Here is a 14,310-nt window from a genome sequence, read left to right as displayed (position 1 = left end):
ATTCCGGGGTCATTGGGACGACCATCTACCCCTAATAGAGTTTGCCTACAACAACAGCTACTAAGCGAGCATCGGCATGGCTCCATATGAGGCGTTATATGGGCGCCCATGCAGATCACCGATTTGTTGGGAAGAAGTGGGCGATAGAAGATTGTTCGGCCCGGAGTTGGTAGAAGAGGCCACATCTAAAATAGTTAAAATCAGAAAGAACATTCAGACTACTCAGAGCAGGTAGAAGAGTTATGCGGACACCCGGAGGAGAGATCTAGCGTTTGAGAAAGGCAATCGGGTGTTCCTTAAGGTCACTCCTTTCAAGGGAATTAGTAGGTTTGACAGGAGGGGAAAACTGAACCCAATTTATTGGACCTTTTGAAATCTTAGACAGGATTGGTACTGCTGCCTACAGACTAGCACTGCCTCCAGAGCTCTCCAAGGTCCACAATGTGTTCCATGCATCCATGCTACGTAAATATAACCTAGACCCCTCTCATGTCTTTGCTCATGAACCGCTTCCACTCCAAGAAGACTTATCTTATGAGGAAGTACTAGTCAGTATCACGGACCGAAAGAGCAGGATACTCTGCAACCGGGAAATATTATTTGTAAAGGTAATGTGGCAGAACCACACGCCAAGGGAGGCTACATAGGAGCTAGAATCAGACTTTAGAGCCCGGTATCCCCATTTGTTCAACCAAGAGTAAGAGACAAATTTGGAGGACCAAATTTCTTTAAGGGAGCAGAGTTGTAACACCCCAAAAACTTTATTTTTATTTTAGTAACGAATTTTATTTGATTTGATTTGATTTATTAATTCATTTATAAGGTTGTAATTTAATTTAATTTATAAGAAATAAAAATAATAATAATGATAAAAATGGGTAAAATTTTTTTGGGGGTGTTTTTGAAAAGAAAATCGAAAATCGGGGGTCAAAACGTAATTTAAAAAAGTTATGCCACGTCAGCAGCCACGTTAGCAGCCCAGTCAGCAGCCCCGGCCAACCAGGACACGCTGCATGGCATGGACACTAATGCGGGAGGCCACACGGGACGGAGCCACGTGGGCGATCTGCGTGCACGCGATCGAACGGTCCAGATCTCACACGTGCGGATGGCCCAGATCTCATGCGCACGGACGACCCAGATCTCATGCGTGCGGACGACCTAGATTGAATCACGCATAGACGGCCCAGATCGCATCGCGATGGACGGCCCAGATTAAATCGTGATGGACGGCTGAGATTAAAAGGGGAAGGTTATAAATAACCTCACCCACACCCAACCCCAAACCCTAGCTGCCAGTACCCTTGCCGGAGAAGAAGACCCAGTCACCGGAGGAGCAGGCCGTCGCCACCCGCTGCCGCACCGGAGGATTTTCTTACTACCAAACGAGGTAAATTTTCTCCCATTGGCTCATTTTCGATGCTTAATCCGCCTATGGCCAAATTAGAGCCAAACCACCGGCCAACCGGCTGAAAAACACCGCCGAAGTCTAGCGGCGCCGCCGCGGCTTCCCTCGATTTTTGCCTCCGATGAGGCATTTCCTGGTTCTCGTTCGATGCAATTTTTACACCATTGTGATCACCCTCCTTTTCTCTACAGGTTGACCGGAGCAAAATATCAAATCGCGACTAGTGCCGGAGAAGCCGCCGCACCCGAGAGCTCCGCCGCCGGTAAGTCTCAGTTTTTCGTGATTTTTTGGGCCATCGAGGGCCCTAGGGTTGTTTTATCACAGGAATCAATGCAAGTTTGGCCAAAAATGGCCGAAAACGGCCAACCCGAGGCAGATCACTGCTGCGGGCGGCGGTGCTGACGCTGGAGCACGGCTGAGCCACCGTGCTGAAATTTTAAAATTGGTCGAGTAGGCCCTAGGTCTGATCTTGGGTTTTTTCGGGACACGTGTAGGTACTGGAAGTGTGTTTCAGTTCCCGGAGAAAAAATTTAGGGAATCTAGGGACTACCCGTAGGCACAGTGTGAAGCTGATTTCAGACTCCAAAATAAGTAAGGATTTCTCACCCTATTTTTTATCACGGTACTAAAGCTCAATAAATGATAAAACGGTATTTCATGAATTGTGTATAATTAATTAAGGTTGCTAATGGAGCCCGAATCTGATTTATTTTTTGGTTAGTTGTTGTTTGATCTATTTTACAGTTTTAAATGCAGTATAGTATCTGATGTGTTTATTCTGTGGTTCCGTATGCATGAATCACGATTTCATTTATTATGGTTTGAATTATTGTGAACCCGATGTTGTGTTGCCTTGTTTGGTGTCCATTACTGGTTTACGTGTTTATGTTTGATTGGATAATTGAGATCAAGAAAAATAGAAAAAGGTATATGAATTGATAAATGGATGATGTCGACAGCCTAACTAGATATCCTGGGAGATGGTGGACGGACCGGGTTCGTATGGAACCCTACCGGGAATGTGGTCTCTCATATCGGACGGGGTATGGAGACTTTATGTGTTTTGGCGCCCATACCGGATGGGGCGTGGGGACGGTTTCACCCTCATACCGACGGGGTATGGGGACGGCCCTGAATCAAGTTATCAATGTGAATGGTTCACGTGTAGCGGGGACCTCTATAGATTCCCATAGATACTATTAGGTTGATAAAAGAGGAAAATCTGTTGTCTGATGATTGAAATGCAAAGGTATGATATGTGTTATGTTATAAAGTGTGTATGATTTTATGATATTATAATGTTATTATTTTCTTATGTTGTTTCCATGAAGCTCACCGAGGTAAGTGGACAGTAAATGATTTTATTATTGATAAAAGAATTTATCATGAATTATGCTCCATTGGTCGTTTTTGTTTTCTACCAACTTTTACTTCTGTGACAATGAGATAGTGTGATGTCTTTACTGGGCTAGTGTAGCTCATTCCTTATTTAACCATTTCAGATCAGGAGGATTTGGTTCCTGAACCCGTCCCGCAGGAAGACGGCGAGTAGACGTCTAAGGATTTCATAGTTTTATTTATAGCATTCATTACTAGTATTTACCTTAGTTAGTTTATTCTTTCATATGTTTAATACGTTATTGGTTATTGTGTAAAGGATGTTAATCAGAATTTTTATTTCGCTTTCGCACTTAGAACTTTTTAATACGTACATTTCATTTTTATTTTCGGGGTCGCTACAATCATAATTAAATATTTTTTCATGTAAATTATTTAAAAGCATTAAGCTCATAGTAATAATTTTCTTGATATATTTCAATCTATATTTCATTATCAACCTTTTTGGATTTGTGTTTATCTTTTATTTTATCTTATTTTATGAGCTAATTAAGAATTACGTAATCATTAGATAATTTCATGATTGTTCATTGTATGTCGACTCATGTATCACTCTCTAATCATTTTGATTTGTGTTTATATCTATCTTCAGGTGGGTGACTTAATTTAATTTAATTTATTCAAATTATTTAAATAAATAAACTTTTAGAGCGATTGATCACATATCAAGACCAATATGTTGCATGTCATGGTTGATTTATTACACAGAAATGTTATATATGATGTCAAAATTATAAATTAAAAAAGACAATTTAAATTTTATTTTCAAAATTGGTATGTATATATTAAAATGTAATAATAAATTAAATTAAATTAAATCACCCACCTATAGATAGATATAAACACAAATCAAAATGATTAGAGAGTGATACATGAGTTGACATACAATAAACAATCATAAAATTTTCTAATGAGTACATGATTTTTAATTAGCACATAGAATAAGATAAATTAACACATACATAAATACAAATCTAAAAAGGTTGATAATGAAATATAGATTGAAATATAACCAATAAAATATTTTCACTATTATTATAAATACTATTTACAATTTGATTCATTTGGTAATCTATGTCAACCCATGTATTATTAATTAACAATGATAATGAATATATCAATCTATGTTATCGCAATTAACTATTGTTTCATGTAAATTATTTAAAAGCATTAAGCCCACTATAATAATTTTCTTGTATATATTTCAATCTATATTTCATTATCAACCTTTTTGGATTTGTATTTATGTTTAGTTTTATCTTATTTTATGAGCTAATTAAGAATTACTTAATTATTAAATAATTTCATGATTGTTCATTATATGTCAACCCATGTATCATTCTCCAATCATTTTGATTTGTGTTTATATATATATATATATATGTAGGTGCATGATTTAATTTAGTTTATTTTGTTATATAGTTTAGCATATATGTACCAAATTTTTGAAAATAAAAATTAAATTAAATTCTTTTAAAGCTTTAAGATTTTGGCAGCAATCATGACATGCTACATATTATTCTCGATCTGTGACTAATCACTTCAAAAGTTTATTTATTTAAATATTTTATTAATTAACTAATAATATATATATATATAATATAAGGTTTTGTGAATTTAGATTAAATTGCAATTAAATCCACAACATTAATAGTCATTACATACATATAGATATATTGCACAATATAGAATAAGGCTAATGGTTTATGAATGGTAAAGGACATATATTGGAAGAGGAAAAAAAGAAGGTTTTAGATGGGTCGGAAAATTTTAATAAAATATGTCCTTTTTTATAAAAAATAATGATAATAAAATGAAATCTCTATCCTCACATTCTTAAAAAGAATCCTCCCAAGGCCACTTCAATCAATGTACATTACCGTTCACCATTCAACCTCTACTACTTATACCTTTTTTCGCTTTCTTCATCCCCCAATATATATTTCTCTTTTTCTCTATCTCTCTTTAATCTCCCTCTATCTCTCTCTCTCTCTCTCAATCCTCTCCAAATACATAAGATTGCATCGATTCCATCTGAAGCTGAGACCCTAAATCTCACCGATTGAGAAATTCATCCATTTGTAGAAAGAGGTGAAGGAGTTGCTGCTGATGAAGATTCAGCCAGAAAAAGAAAAGAATGGTTCAATATTATTGATAGAGTGTGAAAAATCATCTGGGTACACTAAACATTATACAGATATGTAAAGGTTTTGATGTTTTTGGGGAATTTATTAAAACAATCCATCTTGAAACAGAAAATAATGGAGTTTAGAGAGAAGGTGAAAGAAGAAGAGAAGAAATAAAAGGAAGCACATCAAGTCGTATAAGCGAAACGATTAACTGCTGAAGGAATAAATATCATGTAGAGGCTGAGGTAGTGATTCCCATTTCTTTCAAGAGACAAGATGAAGATGTCCATCCATTTCAATCTACTCAATAAATTATTTTTCCACGATCAGGCTGGACGGTTGAGAAACAACAACGGGATACTAAAATATATGATACAGTAAGTTCTTCTTAGTTCTTCCAACTTAAAAAATTGGCTTTTTGGAGTACTATATTAATCCAGAAATAGAAAAAGAGGCTTGATAATATTTATATTCATGTGGGACTACAGTATTATATTAATAGGGAATCTAAGGGATCGTTTTGATTAGTTATCAAGGTAACTGATTTTATACTCTTTGAAATCTACCCGAATAAACCCATTTTGAAACAAAGGAAGAAGAACACGAAGAAGATAGTGGTTTTGTAATGCCATCGAGAGAAAGAAAGAAAGTGGGAAGGCCAAGGAAGAATAAAGAGGATGGGGAACAAGGGAATACCTTAGTGAAGAGGAAGGTTAGTAGGCCAAGGAAGGTGGTGGATGGAGAATAAACACTTCTTCTTTTGTATAATTGTTTTGAGTGTATATATACACATATATATCTTGAAAATATTCAAGTCATGAGTACCATTATAGTATTAAAACGTCTCTTTTTTTGTATATAGGTGCCTTTGGTGAGGAAATCTAGTAACAATATGGAGGAAGAAGTGAAGGCTTCTGTGAGTGAAGTATAAATGTTCACATATATATTTATATATATATGTATACTTATATGTATAATAGTTCATGTACGTGTAGAGTGTTGACTAACATATGCTTTGCTTTTCTAATAATTTATGCAGGTGCCAATAGAAGATAAATAGGTGAACGAGTTAGCAAGAGAGAGGCCTCAGACCCTTGATGAGGTAAATAAATTAATACAAAAGATTAGAATTAATATTCTTATTCTTGAGCAAACTGTTAGAATTACCTTGATTTTTTCTCAACTTTGGGGAATTTTTGGAGCTCAAATCATTTCGTAGAGACTTCTAAATTGTAAGTATAATTAATAAGTAACCCAAAGCCTGCATAACATAAATTTTTATTAGATTTCGTTAACCGGATAAGACGTTACAAGCTTGCAAAGAGGGGTTGGTGAGCTGGGTTTAAAATCCATCTCAGAACCTATCCAAGAAGTTCAAGCTGTCGGAAAAGGTCCCCAAAGTATCTGTTTAGATATTTCGAAGCTTTTATTATGTTTTTAAACTCTCATTTGCTTGATTGAATTATGTGAATGCATGTATGATACTTATATAGTGTATATATGTATAAATTGTCATGAAAGAAAAAGTTTGAAAAAAAATATGAAAAAAATGGGTCGTTCAAATTAAAGAATTAAGTAGATGAAAAAAAAAATTAGATTCAGGTTGCTAGATGGGAAAATAGGTAATTAAGTTATAGATAATATTAATTAGAGTCATGATAAGATAAAAATAATAATAATAATAAAATAAAAATAAGAATAAAAATACTAATTGTACATAATAAGGATTGAAAAAACTATATATCTAAAATAAAAATAAAAATAAGTAAATAATAATAAATTAAATAATAATAATAATATAAGTAATCGTAATAAAATAAAATAGCAATAATAATAATAACAAATACTAGCAAATATATATATATATATATTATATTAACAAATCACAAAGAATTACATAAAGTAAACAAATATTAAGAAAATATATATATAAACACAAATAATTAAATAAAATTTGTAAAGTAAAATTTAGCGCAAATTAGTTAGAAAAGGAAGGAAGAGTGATAAGTGGAACTTCATTTGTGAAAAAAATATGGAGATAACCCAACTAAGATTGATATGACTGAAATTCAGCAGTGTGGTGAACCCTATGTTTGCGTGGATGAAAACTCTTCTAGAGGTTGTTGAGATGTGTATTTTGTTCTAGGTCACCTGACGACAGACTTCTGTGACCAATGTGTGTGTGTTGCTTATGTGTGCGTCTCTTTGTGATAGTGGAAATTTTGATTACATAATGGTACCAATTCAATAACAGATACATCCATACAATATCAAATCAAAACTCTAAAACTTTAATAACTTCAATTTGGTGATTGTATTGGGGCAAATCAAGAATCAGAGATAGTTGTTAGGGGATTACAGATGTCTCGATTTGACCAAAAACTTATGAGAAAATTCTGGTAGTAACTATGAGGGATAAATAGTGGCTTGAGAAAAAAATAGTAGAATAAAATGGATTTAGTGGAACTTTGAGGAAATATGAGTTTAAAAGAATTTGGAGGGATAACACCTTAACTTAAGGGGAATTTTAAGAGATGGAAGGGAGTTAGTGGAATAATGGGAGATGAAATAGGTAATGAAATACCTTTGCGTTTTATAGTTTTCAAATAAAAAGATAAAGAAAAGTTTTACATTCTTGATTGATTGTTTGATTGTATGTCGTATACTTAGGGTGTAACCTATTTCTTATACTTACTGAGTGCGTTAAAATTGCTTACCCATTTAATTACTATTTTTCCAAATCAAGAGGATCCAGTTGTGGATCAAGAGGATCTCACCCCTAAACCGGATCAAGAAGAAATTGTATGAGCACCCGTGATGAAAATTATATTTTGTAACCGAATGGGTATCTATTTTTTTTACTCTATCATACGAACCTCATGTATTGTAAATAATGTTACAATATGGTCAAGGGATAGATGATGGATATTTTGAATCTATAACTATTTTGTTGATTGCATTCCTGCTACATATTGAGTGTTTGATGACTGTAATTCCTTCATGGGAGAGCAGGGGTGTAACATATACCTCATACAAATATATATTAAAAAAATTTAAATTTTGTTAGTGGAATGCTAAATATATGTGAATGATACTCTTTATAATAAAAATAAAAGAAAGAAATATTATTTCAGTTGTGTTCAAGATATTTATAAAAAAGAATTTTTTAATTATTAGTAAATGCAAGCATGAATATATTAAAATATTAAAAACCTATATATATATAATATAAGATTTAGTGAGTTTAAATTAAATTACAATTAAATTCACAAGATTAATAGTCATTAAATAAATATAGATTTTTATAACTTAATTGTAGGATATAGTGTATAATAGATAATAAGGGTAATGATTATATTAGTGAAAAAAGTGCATTGATCGAATGCAGATGGTCGTTCACCATTAAATCCTTTTCTACTACTTACACCTTTTTGCTTTCTTCATCCCCCAATATACATTTCTCTCTCTCAATCTCTCTCTTGTCTAGTATTTGAATTGAGTAATATATCATCAATTTCATTCGTCACTGAGAGCCTAAAACTCACTACTTCAGGGATCCAACCACATGTAGAAAAGGGGGAAGAAGGAGCTGCTGCTGATTAAAATTCAACCGAAAAAAGAGTGGAATGGTTCAATATCACTGATCGAGTGCAAAAATTCATCGAGGTAAGTTCTAAATTATACATATATGTGAAGGTTTTAATCATTTTTTTTAGAATTTATTAAACTATGAATTTGGATATATTAGAGTAGTATTTTCACAATTGTTTAGACATACAAAACAAAATCAGATATGCTAAATTTCACATTAATTTTGTGTGATATAATAATGTAAATGTTTTTGTTAGCCATAATCTAATTAAAAAATCCCAATTATAAATATTGGTCCAAATAAAGACAAAATGTTTATAGAGAAGGAATGCTAAATAATTAAAAGGAAAACAAAATTTTGTCTAGATAACTAAATTGATTAATACAAAACATTTCTTATATTTTATTCTTCGCTTGCGGCAACATAAATCCAATAGAATCCATTTTTGCATGTATCTTCCTAATTAAAAATGTATTTTAAAATTTTTTTAATTTATTTTGTTTTAGTTCAATATTATTTTAGAGTACATAAGTAATTTTCTCATGCATAATTAAGCTATCATACCCAGGTAAATATAGTGCATAGAAGTATGTGGTTAGCAAAATTTTTTTAAATATGATCAACAACTTTCTCAAAAGAAACTCTAAATTGAAAAAAATTATAAATTAATTACCCAAATAAAAAATCATTTTCACATTTTTAGCGAATAAAAAAATATAAAAATATATATTTCTATGTCAAAAATATAGACATGCTTTGCAAGCATTTATGTGTAAGAAACTGAATAACAATCATTTTAGGTAAATTAAACACTGAGATTTATTTTGGGATTTTCCACCATCAGATTCAAGACCTTTCTTTTATCTCTTTCTTGATTGTGAATACAAACTCGGTGACCCTGATAGATAATTGAAATTTTTAATTAAATACTTTTAAATTTAATTAAATTTAAAAAAGGATTTAGAATCAAGTTAGAGATAAACAAGGATTTAAAATCTAATGATGGAAAATGCAGGGGTGAACGATCACGAACCAGATGGTTGAGTGACCTGGTAATGGCAGTTGATTCCCCTTTCCTTACCCCTTTGGTTTTTCCTCACCTCAAGTCTACCTTTGAAGAGTTTGGATACTTTTTAGCTTCATGGATTGTGAGAATTCACTCTTTGAATTGTTTGGAGATGGAGATAGTTTCAGTAGGTTTAGATCTTTGCCTCCTGTAAAGTTTAAGAAGTTGAAAGATGTAGAGGAGAAGCTGCTGAGAAGATTAATAAAAGAAGAGGAGAAGAAGAAGTCTACTAATTGAGAATGATTAGTTCAGGACTCCATTAACAAAGCTTCAAATGATCTAACAACGGTAAAAGAAGAAATCGAGGGTTCTTTTCTGAAATTCATTGTGAAAAATAACAGGGAAAAAAGGATCAAAATCATCATCAAAACTTACCACAGTTTTGTTTAGGTTATTCACTTACAAGTTTCAAACTAATAAACCAGAAACCCTATGTACATTAGTGTTTCATTTTTATAGGCTAAAAGCTAAACTTTTTTTTAAATATTTTTCAAAGTTTCAAATATTATTATTATTTTCACTGTTATTTTTCAATCGCTAACTAATTTATAAATATTTATGATAAAAGTAAAAGTTAAAAAAAAAATAAAGAACATTTTCATATAAAAATTAATATCTAAAATTTTAAGTTATTGAGATATAAAAAAAAAATAGAAACCTGGATTATACATCGAGGGTCATGCAGAAAAATATGCTAAACTAATGAAAGAAAAATATGTTAATGAGTCCCTTTAGTGTCTTGTAGACTATCTTTACTAATTGCCTCCCAGAAAAATGCAATTTAATGTCAAGTTAAAATCATGTAGAAGAGTATTAAGTGAAAACTAAAAAGCTAAGATTTCTAAATTTTGCAATCAACAAAAGTGTAAATCGATCACCATCCCCATATGGCTTATTGCACCGGTGAAATTGTTGGAAGAGAAAATATAAAAGGCTTTTATTCAATCAAAAGGGGATGTTGATACATAACAATCCACAATCTATATATAGGAAATGATAGACCCGTCTATTTATCACTATTTAATCGTCCATCTATTGTGATTTAATTTTTCGTTATTTTACTTTAATTTCTTATAACCGCTAATTTATAATTTCACTCGTAACTGACAATTTATGATTTTCATATTTTTGAATCATTTTTTCAACACTCCCACTAGATTCGAAATTGTAAACACCAATTAGTGATTTGAAGTAGACACGCTTTTAACATGGAAGAACTTTTGCAAATATATCTACAACTTGTTCAACCTTTCTCTTCAACTGGAATGTTTGTATTATCTCCAAACATGACTATCATTTTCTTTGTCTAATCAAGCTCTTTAAATATTATCTTCATATCTTCACATGGTTCTTCTCCAATCATTCCCTTCAACTAGAATGTTTGTTTTATCTCCAAACATGACTATTATTTTCTCAATCTAATCAAGCTCTTTAAATATTATCTTTATGTTTGCACATGGTTCTACTCCAATCAAACTCATTTGACTAATCATTGTTATTGTTCTAGACAAAAAATCTTGCACTGATTCATTATCTTCTCCAATCAACTCAGCTTTAGTTATTGATAGAGAAACAACTTGTTGCTTCTTTGATGCCCATGATATTGCCCCTAAACACATCATAAATATATGAACAGAAGAACTTCTACTTTCTAAGTCTCCTGCATAATCATTATCACTAAAGCCAGCAAGATCTTATCCTTTTCCATTTTAATGAAAAAAACAAAAATTAGGAATACCTTTTATGCCACGCAAGATTTTCTTTGCTATAAGGAGATGGAGATTAGTTGGACATTTCATAAATTGATTAATAAGACTTACAACAAACATAATATCAGGTTTTGTTAAATACATCAAGCTTCCAACAATTTGCTTGTAAAATGTACCATTAATTTTCTTTCCTTCAGAGTCCCTTGTGAGCTTCAGACCTAATTCAATTGGAGTTCCAATTGAGTTGCAATCCAACATTTGAAACCTACCTAAAATCTCCAAAGTATACTTCCTTTGAGTGATGAAAATACCAACTGTTGAGCGTAGTACTTTGATACCAAGAAAATAGTGGATTATTCCCAGATTAGTCATATTAAATTCTTCCATCATAGATTTTTTTAAAATCTTCTAACATTGTTGGATCATTTCTATGTAGATCAAGTCATCTATATATAAACAAGTAATCAACATTTTTTTTGCATCACCAAGTTTAATAAAGAGATTGTGCTCATATGGGCATTTTTGAAATCCTAATGGGATCTCTTTACAATGAGTCGGGCTTTATACTTGTCAACTTTCCCATCATTATTTAGCTTAGTTTTATAAACTCATTTAACACTAAATAGATTTTTGCCCTTCCAGAAGTTCTATCAATTCCCATATGTTATTTTTCTCAATAGATATGATTTCCTCATCCATTGCTTTTTGCCATCTTGTATCTTTGATAGCCTCGTGGAATGTTATTAGATCACAATCTAATAAAGCATAATGAATAAGAGTATCATCATATTGAATTCCATTAACATCATAATCATCCAGCCACTCTTTTGATTCGTTGAGATCGTGACCTCATTTTAGTGGTCATTATGATCATTGGAGCATGTTGATGGAGAATTTTCTTCGATCCAAAGAATAATAGAGTCTCGTGGAAATAGGAGTGCCTAAACCAGCCCCTGGGGTGATGTTGATAGAAGCTCAATAGAAGAGAATAAAAGAACAAAAACTGAAGGATCTCAAGGCAAAATATTATCTGTTTAAAGCAATTGATCGTGCCATCGTAGAGATGATCATCCAAAAAGATACTTGCAAATAGATTTGGAAATCTATGAAGCAAAAATATCAAGGCACAACGAGGGTCAAAAGACAGCAGCTTCAAGTCCTCTATTTAAAATTCTCCACATGAAGTATGGAGAATCTATTGATAAATATTTCTCAAGAACACTAAGCACAGTGAACAAGATGCATATTCACGACGATAGAATTGAAGATGTCGCTGTGGGGAGAAGATCTTAGATCAATGGCTCCAAAATTTTCTTATGTTGTACGTTCTATTAAGGAGTCAAAGTTCATTACTATTGCATGAGTTGAGAATGACAATAGCTTCAACCAAGGAACAACCCTTGAAGGCTTCAACATATGATGAAATATTTACAAAAAGAGGATTAAACGGTCATGGTCGAGGCTGTGGCTGTGGAAGAGGAAGAGGTAGAGGTTTTAACCCATTAGAATCTCGAAGCAGAAGTAAAGGAAATGATCACCACAATCAAAGAAAATTTAATAAGTCTAATACTTAGAGTTATCACTTTCATAGGTTTGGACATTACAAGTCTGAATACACTGCAAACTTATATTCCAACAAAGATAAGTAGTCCAACTTTGTAGAGAAGGAAGAACAAGAAGCACTCTTGATGGCATTTCACATCAAGGAGGACAATCATGAACAAAATATTTGGTATTTGGATACAGGATACATCAATCACATATGTGAGCTTAGGTGATCATTCTAAAGTCAGTATTATGGGAAAGGGTGATGTTCAAATTAGGACTAAAGAAAACAATATTGTGACCATATCCAATTTTTTTTATGTTCCTAACTTGAAAAGTAATTTGCTAAGTATGGGACAGTTGCAAGAAAAAGGCCATAAGATTACAATAAAAGGAGGAGCTTGTGAAGTCTACGATCCTAAAAGGTGTCTAATTGCTCATGTCAAGATGACACCAAACAAGCTATTTTTGCTATGAATCCATACCATCCAAACCTACTTTAGGACCAAGATGAACGATCCAACATGGCTATGGCAATATCATTATGGCCACCAAACTTCAATGGATTGAAGACTCTTTCTCAAAATAACATGGTGATTGGCCAAACTCAGATTATTCCTCCTAAAATATGTGAAGAATGTGTCGTTGACAAACAACACCGAGAGCAGTTCCCAAAAAGAAAGGCAAGGAGAGCTCAAAAAATATTGGAGCTGATTCACTTTGATATTTGTGATTCTATTAATCCTATATCAAATAACAAAAAGAAATATTTTATTTCTTTTATTGATGACTATTGCCGAAAGACGTGGATATACTTTTTGTAAGAAAAATCTAAAGCTTTGATGGTATTTAAAAATTTTAAAGCTCAAGTGGAGAATGAAGCATGGACAACCATTAAAACACTATCCACTAACTCTAGTGGTGAATACATATCCCATGAATTCTCAAAATTTTACAATGAGTAGGGAATTCAGAGGCAAATGACAACATCTTATACACTCCAATAAAATGGTGCAGCTGAGAGGAAAAATTGAACCACTCTAGACATGGTTAGAAGCATGGTCATCTCTTAATTTTGGCAATTATAAATTAATGGGTTAGTGGTTATTTATCTTTTGTAGCATTTGTTTATTTTTGTCCTATTTAAGTGGATTAATTTCATCAGTAAAAATTACTTGAGTTCAGTTTAATTCTTTTATTACTCAATTTCTACATCTGGTATCAGAGCCAGAAAAAGAAAAAACTAGCAGTGTTTTTTGTTATGCAGCTTAATTATAATTTCACTCATAACCGACAATTTATGATTTTCGTAGTTTTGAATAATTTTTCCAATAGAAATTAACACCAAAAATGAGGTTGTGACACTAAATTTTTTTATACTTCACCTTACATTATGTCTTGTCTTGATCATTCACTTTAAGGTTGCTAGCTAGAAGTTGCATTCATTCCATTCACTAGTGGTA

This window comes from Carica papaya, chromosome 8, assembly GCF_054855325.1.
Source record: "Carica papaya isolate Zhongbai chromosome 8, ASM5485532v1, whole genome shotgun sequence".
Taxonomy (NCBI): Eukaryota; Viridiplantae; Streptophyta; class Magnoliopsida; order Brassicales; family Caricaceae; genus Carica; species Carica papaya.
Note: the sequence above shows the minus strand (reverse complement) of the source record.